We start from the raw sequence: 10,427 nt of genomic DNA, 5'->3' as shown, positions 1-10,427 counted from the left end.
CTTGACATTGGAAAAACTCTAGCAAACGAACTATACGATCTTGTGCTATGTTTAGGATTGGGTCTAGTCCATCACATCATTCTCCTAATGATGTGATCTCGTTATCAATGACATCCAATGTCCATAGTCAGGAAACCATGACTATCTGTTGATCAACGAGCTAGTCAATTAGAGGCTTACTAGGGACATGTTGGTGTCTATGTATTCACACATGTATTACGATTTCCGGATAACACAATTATAGCATGAATAAAAGACAATTATCATGAACAAGGAAATATAATAATAATCCTTTTATTATTGCCTCTAGGGCATATTTCCAACATGCGTGCGCTATCACGTTCAGCTCAGCAGATCAACTCAAGTGCGCGGCAACGGCTGGAGCCCTCCCGATGCTCTGCTCCCCAGTCATCAGCAATGTGCAGGTCACCAGGACCCTGATCGATGGCGGTGCTGGACTCAATGTCCTGTTCGTCGAGACGTTCGACAACCTCCAAGTGCCGTACAATCAACTTCAGCCAACCAAGCCTTTCTCAGGAGTCACCGATGGTTCTACTATTCCGATTGGGCAGGTGCGCCTTCCAGTCACCTTCGGATAGCGCAACAACTACCGCACCGAGCTCATCGACTTCGACGTCGCTCACATTCGCCTACCGTACAATGCCATCCTCGGGTACCCGGCCTTAGCCAAGTTCATGGTAGTAACTCATCATGGTTACAATGTCCTCAAGATGCCTAGAAGTGGTGGAGTCATCACCGTGCCTTGTGAAGAAAGAGACGCGGTGTGTTCATTAGAGCGTGCGTTCCAAGCCGCAGCAGTCGAAGACCCAGATCACAGGGGCGGGAGACCTCTCGAAGCGACCCTCAAGAAGAAGAAGACCTCGCCAGGCTCAAGCCACAAGGGGGCTGACGCCTCCGGAGGTGTTGCGTCGAGCTCCACGCTCGATCGAGGAGCACCGCCCTCTCACACATAGGAAAGCGCGCCCAGCGCCCTCCTCAGGCAAGGCTCGGGGGCTGCTCCTTGGAGAGCCGCCGACCTTGCCAAGGTCGCGAGGGAGGCGCTCGGGCGTCACTTGGAGGGGCGATTTCAGGCGCTTTTCCCTCAGGAAGGTACAAGGCAAGGAAGACCAAACCCTCATGAGTTCATTGCAAGAAACACTCAAGAGCTACAAGAGTCAAGGGTCATGCGCGGCAGCCGCCGCTTGCCTGCCGTAGCCCCACATCCAGGCGAGGATGCTGGACTGCGCGTCTGTGTCGACGTCCCGGGGCTCAACCGAGCCGTGTCTTAGGAGCGCCTCTGGCCTTTGCGGGTGGGGCGTTGTGAGGGGCCACCTCACAGCTACGTTCGCATGCCTTTCGGCCTGCCGAACGCGGCCGCCGCTAACCAGCGCCTGCTGAGGAACATTCTGGAGGCTCAGGAGGTCAGGCACCACGCGGTCCTGGCAGAGATGGAGATGGCTCTCGAGGACCCGCTTGAGCTCGCGGAGCCTCCCGAGGCCCAAGGGCCTGGGGGCTCGTGAGGGCCGACGTCTTCACCGCGCATCTCTTGCTTCCTCAGCAACACTTCTTCAACAACGTCAGGTGACATCTTTCAGAGTTTTACTTTCAGCTGGGAGCGCCCGCAGGGCTGCACCATTCCTAGGCCGCGTGGGTCCAACCCCGTGGCATGTATCCATTTTGTTTGTGTTCTTTACTTACCTTGTTGGGGGCACCCTTTGGGCTGCATCACCCCCGCGCCGCTCGGGCCCGACCCAGCGGCAGCTGCCTTCCTAGTATTTGCCTTAGGATGAAGTGTTCTCTCGCACTAAATTCGGTTCCCGTAAGTTATCGCCTACTGCTTATTGTCATGCAAAGCGCTTGCACGTTAAAAGGGGGGCGCCTGACAATCACATCTCATGGGCTCCTACTGGCTCTACAGCCCTCACCCCCTAGCCTTGACCCACGACATCACGACCTGTCATACCAGTGGCGGCTAAGCTCGCTCGAGGGCTGGGAACTGAGGACGTAGAGCATTTGCATTCTAACAACCCTGCAGGAACACACCAGTTGATAAAGGCCCAGAGCCAGGCGCAACCCGCCTCAAGGTAGGGCCTCGTGAGTCCCGCACTGGCTCACGGGTGCCCAGATACAACTCTCCTAGCCCTACCGTGCCGGCCACGTGTCAGGGCGGGGCTGTACACGCCCCGGGGGCTCCTCCCGGAGGGGAGCCCCCTCCCACGCACCAGTGGAAGCACCATGCTCCGCACTGGCTGACGACACTACCGAGGAGCGGCTATGCCCGTACACATACGGAAGCGCTATGCTCCACGCTGGTGATAAACAACTGAGGGCGGCCCATGGCCGTACCAACCTCAGGGAGCCCAGAGCTCAGTGTCCGGCACCATTGCAACGCCTCCCCTCGGGAGTGCGCGTGAGGGGGCTGGACACGGGGGCTACGCCCGGGCCTCACCCGAGCACGCCACCCAGCCAGGTCCCTCGGACCTGGTCGTCGCGCGCCACTCTCCGAGCGGAGCCAAGGTACGAAACCCGTTTGAGCGTCAAGGGGGACTCCTGAGCATCGTGACTCAGGAGCCTAACTGGTCACATAGCCCCTCACTCCTTAGTCCCGTCCTGGTTTCTGGTCGGGGCTAACGCTGGGTGAGGTACGCGCGGGGCCGGGCCCTGCCGACGTAGAACGGACAATCCACTCCTCGCCTCCCCCCTCCCTATTTGTTGCTCGCGCATCAAGGGGGACTCCTGAGCATCGCGACTCAGGAGCCTAACTTGCCACGTAGCCCCTCACTCCTTAGTCCCGTCCTGGTTTCCGATCGGGGCTAACGCTGGGTGAGGTACGCGCGGGGCCGGGCCCTGCCGACGTAGAGCACAAGCAAGTAGGAGAGGAAAATGCAAATGCAAATTCCAAGAAATTCAAAGCAAATATTACAAGCCATAATATTGTTCCACAACGTCAAACACAAGTTTAAACGCTTCCGCGAGGCATGGTGCATGTGTAGGGATAAAACAGGACGGAAGTCACGAGGGGATTACTTCCCAGTAGCGCGTCACCAGTGGTGGAGTCACGCTGGACGGCTTCGCTTCTCGAGGTCGCACGGCCGGCGGCGCCACGCCCGGGCAGGACGCTACGGGAGTGGAACTTCCCCAGCAAAGCCTCGACTCGGCCCTTCACGGCCTCAGCGGCAGCGGCGGCACGGTCGCCGCTCACGGGCTCCAGCAGGCTGTTGAAGTCAACGTCGGGGTCGCGCAGGTAGACATGCCAGAGGACATGCGTCAGCGCCGAGGAAGACAGGGCACACGCCTCGGCCTCGACCGTGGGGCCAAGGCCGTCTGCGATGTCCTCAAGCGCATCGACCAGGAAGGGGAGTAGATTGGCGGGGCCGTCCTTTGCACCAGCCAACGACTCCTCCAGGCCGCTCTCATACAGCGTCTTCAGTATGCCGCGGGCCTTCTTCTCCAGCTTTGCGAAGGCCACCCGGTCCTCTGCCAGGACCTTCGCCTTGGCGTCCAGCTCGGTCCTCTCCGCCTTTAGCGACCGCTCCAGCGTTTCTAGCCGCTTGTGGCGGTCGTCGAGCTTAGCGTCCCGGTCCTTGGCAGAGGCCTCCCTAGCCTTCATCTCCTTCTCCTTCTCCTTCTGGCTGTGCACCTCCTTGGTGAGCTCGTCGCGCAGGCCCTGCAGCTCGGCCTCAAGCGTCTTGCAGCGGCCCTGGGCGGTTGCAGCGTCGCCCAGGGCAGCATCATGAGCGGCCTTGGCTTGATTGGCGGCCCACTTCTCCTCGTCGAAGGACGACGCAGCCTGGCTCAGCGCCGCTCGGACAGAGGCGGCAGAGCAAGCCCAGCCAGAAGCCAACTCCAGGCGCCCGGCCACCAGACGAGGGTCCGCACTCAGGAGATCCTCCCGTAGTTGGCTCAGCTCATTGGCAACCTGGTCCAGGACGGCGGCGGAGGAGGCAGAAGAGACAAGAACCTGTGGAGCAGGCGGAGAAGACGGCAGCGTGACCACGGCTTGGCAGGAAGGGACCTCTTGAGCCTTGGTCGCCGCGGCCGCAGCATCGAGAACAGTCGACTCCAGGCCCAGCGGGGCCACGGGGGCTAACTCCTCGCCAAGGTGCCCCGGTTGGCCTCGCGAGGGCGGCTGGATCAGAGAGGTGCGGGCCTTGCCGTCCCCTCCCCCAGTGGCCGAAGGCACCGCTCCGGCGGACGGATTCACCTCAAGCGGGGCCGTAGAAGCCTCCTTCAACCTCTTAGCCGCGGGTGCCGGCCTGGTAAAAAGAAGGGGAAAACGTCAAGCTTCAGCAGCAGAAACCAAGCGGAGCATGGATCAAGCACTTACTGGACGTCGTCCATGGACTCAAGCAACCTCCGACCGAACTTGAAGCCCGAGAGCCTACAGCGGGGGTCAGCCTTGGGGGACCCGGAAGCAGAAGGCGCGTCAGGAGGAATGGAGCCGACCTTGGACCCCCCAGGGACCACAGACCCTGGGGGAACCAGGCTCGACCTGCCTTTCCTCGTGACCGAGGAGGAACCCTCCCCTCCTCGCCTGGCGTTGGCCTCGTCATCGTCCGGCATGGAGCGAAGGGCCCAGGACCTATGCCGAGGGAAGGATTCCCCCCAATCCTCGCCAGTCTCCTCCGAGTTAGACGCTTCCTCCTCCACCTCTTCTTCCCCCTTTCCCCTGCTGGAGCTGCCGGAGGACAAGTTCACCGTCGCCAAAACCGCCAGATCTTCGGGAGCTGCCGCAGGCACCAGCCCTTCGCCGTTGAAGGTGGGCATGGCGTTCACCACCTGCTCCTAGTCGTCACGATGGAACAGGGGGACGGGGGCGCCCACGGGGCTCGCCACGTCTCCCCCAACCAAGGAATGGAGGGCCGCGGCTAGATCTTCGTCAGTCAGCGCCTCAGAGCTTAGGCGGATGGCGGCATCCGCCGTTCCAAGCCTCCACAGTGGGAGCGGGTGCTCCTGGAGTGGAGCCACCCGGTGCTCCAGGAACTCCCTCAGGAGCGATGCCCCGGTCAGCTTCACCACCCCTAAGTTGCTTGGCCTCAGGTCCGCGTTCATCCTCCTCAGCACCGCCTTCGTGCGAGGGTCGACGAGCTCCGTGCGGGACCACGCGTCAACGGACTTAGGCTGCCCCGTGGGCAATACCAGACGAGGATGGAGGCGCCCGACGTCCATCATCACCCACTTGCTCCGGTAGCCTTCGATCCTCTTCCCAGGCTTCAAGATGGCGTTGGAGTTGGAGTACGCGATGAAGCTCGCGCATGCAGAGACTTGAGCGCCAGAGACTCGGAGGGAGAAGAAGTGGCGCAACAAAGCCACTGAGGGCTTCACGCCAACATGAGCCTCGCAATAATAGGCGAGAATCGCCAGGAGAAGGACAGAGTTGGGGTGGAGGTGCAGAGCCTGCAAGTTGTATTGGCAGAGAACGACATGAAAGAACTCGGAGAAAGGAGGCACCAGACCAGCGGCAATGGCGCTCATGAAGAACGGGTAGAAGGTGGTCCCCTTGCCCTCAGGCTGGTCGGAGCCAACCTTGAGCACAGACGCCCTCTTGCTGCCCTGCGCCACTGTCATCAGACACGCGAGGGCAAGGTTCTTCTCTGTCAGATTCGGGGAATCTAGGGCCGACGAGTACCAAGCATCAGCCGGGGACTTGCGAGGCGCCATGGCGTGCCGTATGCAGAGGATTGAGACGGATCTGGAGGATTTCAGGAGCAAGAGGAAGGAGAGCGAGAAAGGGGATCTAGGGCAAGACAGATGAGAGCGGGGTGAGCAAGCCTGGCCTGAGCATCCCCTTTTGTCAGACGTGCAGTTGCCGAGGCGTCGTGGGGAAGCGCAGGCGCCCACGTCCAATCAACCGCCACGCGGCGCCCAAGGCCACAGGCTGTTAGGGCCCGCGGCGCTTTGTGCTTGCCCCTTCGCTTCTCCGCTAAGCCAAGCCCGCGCGCGCCTTGGGCCCGGGGGCTACTGTCGGCGTTCTGGGAACGGGTGTCCCCAGACTTGCCTGCCTGTGGCTTGTGGCGTGGCTCAAGTAGGGGCCCAACGCGTCCCATCTTCATCAACACAAGCCCAAGACCCTCACGAGGGGCCAAGCCTCGCGGGGCGGACGACAGGAAGCTTCCCCAGGAGTGGCCTCATCAGGCAGGCTCGCGAGGAGCTGGAGAGATCAATGCAAGGGTACCTCATGACGATCCAGTGACGCAAGCCATGACGATCAAGACCAGGCGGGCGCCAGGCGGGCGCCGGCCTGTGCAGAGTCCTTGTTTCCCCTTTGGTGCAAAGGAGGCAAGCACAGGCCAAGGCATCAGGCAAAGGTTACCATTCCAGTGCAACGAGACCAAGACCAGCCGGACGGCCGGACGGAGGTCACCGTGGAGCCCAAGACGGCGTCACCACCAGAGCTTTTGGTAGCCGAAGACCACCTTTGGTCAGGATAACTTGTACTAGATGTTCCCCTTCAAAATGGCCAATTGTTGGCGCCCTTCCCGCTCAATTATTTCGGGGAGAGGCCCAGGGCCTCTATAAATAGAGCTAGCCACCACAGAGTAGAGGCATCTGGAGACCAAGTAGAACTCACCGCATCAGCTCAAGAACACCTCTCGCGAGGCTGTTCTTCCTCTGTACTGTTCATGATCAGCCCCCGAGGCAATCCACCACACCACACACTGGAGTAGGGTATTACACCACAACGGTGGCCCAAACCAGTATAAATCTCGTGTCCCTTGTGTTGTTCATCGTTTTCATCTTAGTTCGCACGAGGGGATCGGACATAGAACGGTAGGGGAGAGATCTCCGCGTGCACCCCAGTGTTCGAACCTCAAGGGTCTGCCGGAACCCGAAATCCGACAGCATCCTTTGGATCGAAAAACCTTCTGGTTGCATCATAGACAACTCTTCTTCCAGAAATCCGTTCAGGAATGCAGTTTTGACATCCATTTGCCAAATTTCATAATCATAAAATGCGGCAATTGCTAACATGATTCGAACAGACTTAAGCATTGCTATGGGTGAGAAAGTCTCATCGTAGTCAATGATGTCTACTACACAACCTTCTTCTTGTAGACGTTGTTGGGCCTCCAAGTGCAGAGGTTTGTAAGACAGTAGCAAATTTCCCTCAAGTGGATTACCTAAGGTTTATCAATCTGTGGGAGGCGTAGGATGAAGATGGTCTTTCTCAAGCAACCTTGCAACCAAATAACAAAGAGTCTCTTGTGTCCCCAACACACCCAATACAATGGTAAATTGTATAGTGCACTAGTTCGGTGAAGAGATGGTGATACAAGTGCAATATGGATGATAGATATGAGTATTTATAATCTGAACATATAAAAACAGCAAGGTAGCAAGCGATAAAAGTGAGCACAAATAGTATTGCAATGCGTTGAAACAAGGCCTAGGGTTCATACTTTCTCTAGTGCAAGTTCTCTCAACAATAATAACATAACTGGATCATATAACTATCCCTCAACATGCAACAAAGAGTCACTCCAAAGTCACTAATAGCAGAGAACAAACCAAGAGATTATTGTAGGGTACGAAACCACCTCAAAGTTATCCTTTCTGATCGATCTATTCAAGAGTCCGCAGTAAAATAACACGAAGCTATTCTTTCCGTTTGATCTATCATAGAGTTCGTACTATAATAACACCTTAAGATACAAATCAACCAAAACCCTAATGTCACCTAGATACTCCAATGTCACCTCAAGTATCCGTGGGTATGATTATACGATATGCATCACACAATCTCAGATTCATCTATTTAATCAACACATAGAACTTCAAAGAGTGCCCCAAAGTTTCTACCGGAGAGTCAAGACGAAAACGTATGCCAACCCCTATGCATAGATTGCCAAGGTCACGAAACCCGCAAGTTGATCACCAAAACATACATTAAGTGAATCACGTGAATATCCCATTGTCACCACAGATAAGCACATGCAATACATACATCAAGTGTTCTCAAATCCTTAAAGACTCAATCCGACAAGATAACTTCAAAGGGAAAACTCAATCCATTATAAGAGAGTAGATGGGGAGAGACATCATAAGATCCAACTATAATAGCAAAGCTTGCGGTACATCAAGATCATGCCAAATCAAGAACACGAGAGAGAGAGAGATCAAGCACATAGCTACTGGTACATACCCTCAGCCCCGAGGGTGAACTACTCCCTCCTCGTCATGGAGATCGCCGGGATGATGAAGATGGCCACCGATGAGGGATCCCCCTCCGGCATGGTGCCGGAACGGGTCTAGATTGGTTTTCGGTGGCTATAGATGCTTGCGGCAGCAGAACTCCCGATCTAGGTTATGTTCTAGGGGTTTCTGTATATATAAGAGCTTTTGGCATCGGAAACAAGTCAGGGGGATCTCCGGGCTGTCCATGAGGTAGGGGGTGCGCCCAGGGGGGTGGGCGCGCCTCCCACCCTCGTGGGCAGCCCGGGACTCTTTTGGCCCAACTCTTTTACTCCATGGCCTTCTTCTGGTCCAAAAATAAGCTCCGTCAAGTTTCAGGTCAATTGGACTCCGTTTGATTTTCCTTTTCTGCGATAGTCAAAAACAAGGAAAAAACAGAAACTGGCACTGGGCTCTAGGTTAATTGGTTAGTCCCAAAAATCATATAAAATAGCATATAAAACATCCTAGAAGGATAATATAATAGCATGGAACAATCAGAAATTATAGATACGTTGAAGACGTATCAGGATCCCCAAGCTTAATTCCTGCTCGTCCTCGAGTAGGTAAATGATAAAAACAGTATTTTTGATGTGGAATGCTACCTAACATATTTATCAATGTAATCTTCTTTATTGTGGCAAGAATATTCACATCCATAAGATTCAAAACAAAAGTTTAATATTGACATGAAAACAATAATACTTCAAGCATACTAACCAAGGAATCATGTCTTCTCAAAATGACATGGCCAAAGCAAGCTATCCCTACAAAATCATATAGTCTCGCTATGCTCTATCTTCATCACACAAAATATTTAAATCATGCACAACCCCAATGACAAGCCAAGCAATTGTTTCATACTTTTGATGTTCTGAAACTTTTTCAATCTTCACGCAATACATGAGCATGAGCCATGGACATAACACTATATGTGGAATAGAATGGTGGTTGTGGAGAAGACAAAAAAGGAGGAAGATAGTCTCACATCAACTAGGCGTATCAACGGGCTATGGAGATTCCCACCGATAGATATCAATGTGAGTGAGTAGGGATTGCCATGCAATAGATGCACTAGAGCTATAAGTGTATGAAAGCTCAAAAAGAAACTAAGTGGGTGTGCATCCAACTTGGTTGCTCACGAAGACCTAGGGCAATTTGAGGAAGCCCATCATTGGAATATACAAGCCAAGTTCTATAATGAAAGATTCCCACTAGTATATGAAAGTGACAACATAGAAGACTCTCTATCATGAAGATCATGGTGCTACTTTGAAGCACAAGTGTGGTAAAAGGATAGTAACATTGTCCCTTCTCTCTTTTTCTCTCATTTTTTATTTGGGCCCTTTCTCTTTTTTATGGCCTCTTTTTTCTCTTTTTTTGTCCGGAGTCTCATCCCGACTTGTGGGGAAATCATAGTCTCCATCATCCTTTCCTCACTGGGACAATGCTCTAATAATGATGATCATCACACTTTTATTTACATACAACTCAAAAATTACAACTCAATACTTAGAACAAAATATGACTCTATGTGAATGCCTCTGGCGGTGTATCGGGTTGTGCAAAGAATCAAGAGTGACATGTATGCAAGAATTATGAAGGTGGCATTGCCACAAATACGATGTCAACTACATGATCATGCAAAGCAATATGACAATGATGAAGCGTGTCATAATAAACAGAACGGTGGAAAGTTGCATGACAATATATCTCGGAATGTCTATGGAGATGCCATAATAGGTAGGTATGGTGGCTGTTTTGAGGAAGGTAAATGGTGGGTTTATGGTACCGACGAAAGTTGCGTGGTACTAGAGAGGCTAGCAATGGTGGAAGGGTGAGAGTTCTTATAATCCATGGACTCAACATTAGTCATAAAGAACTCATATACTTATTGCAAAAATCTATTAGTTATCAAAACGAAGTACTAGGCGCATGCTCCTAGGGGGATAGATTGGTAGGAAAAGACCATCGCTCGTCCCCGACCGCCACTCATAAGGAAGACAATCAATAAATAAATCATGCTCCGACTTCATCACATAACGGTTCACCATACGTGCATGCTACGGGAATCACAAACTTTAACACAAGTATCTCTCAAATTCACAACTACTCAACTAGCATGACTCTAATGTCACCATCTTCATATCTCAAAACAATCATAATGAATCAAACTTCTCATATTATTCAATGCACTTTATATGAAAGTTTTTATTATATCCCTCTTGGATGCCCATCATATTAGGACTAAATTC

This window comes from Triticum dicoccoides, chromosome 5A (genome assembly GCF_002162155.2).
Source record: "Triticum dicoccoides isolate Atlit2015 ecotype Zavitan chromosome 5A, WEW_v2.0, whole genome shotgun sequence".
In the NCBI taxonomy this organism is placed as follows: domain Eukaryota; kingdom Viridiplantae; phylum Streptophyta; class Magnoliopsida; order Poales; family Poaceae; genus Triticum; species Triticum dicoccoides.
This window is presented reverse-complemented; position numbering follows the sequence as displayed.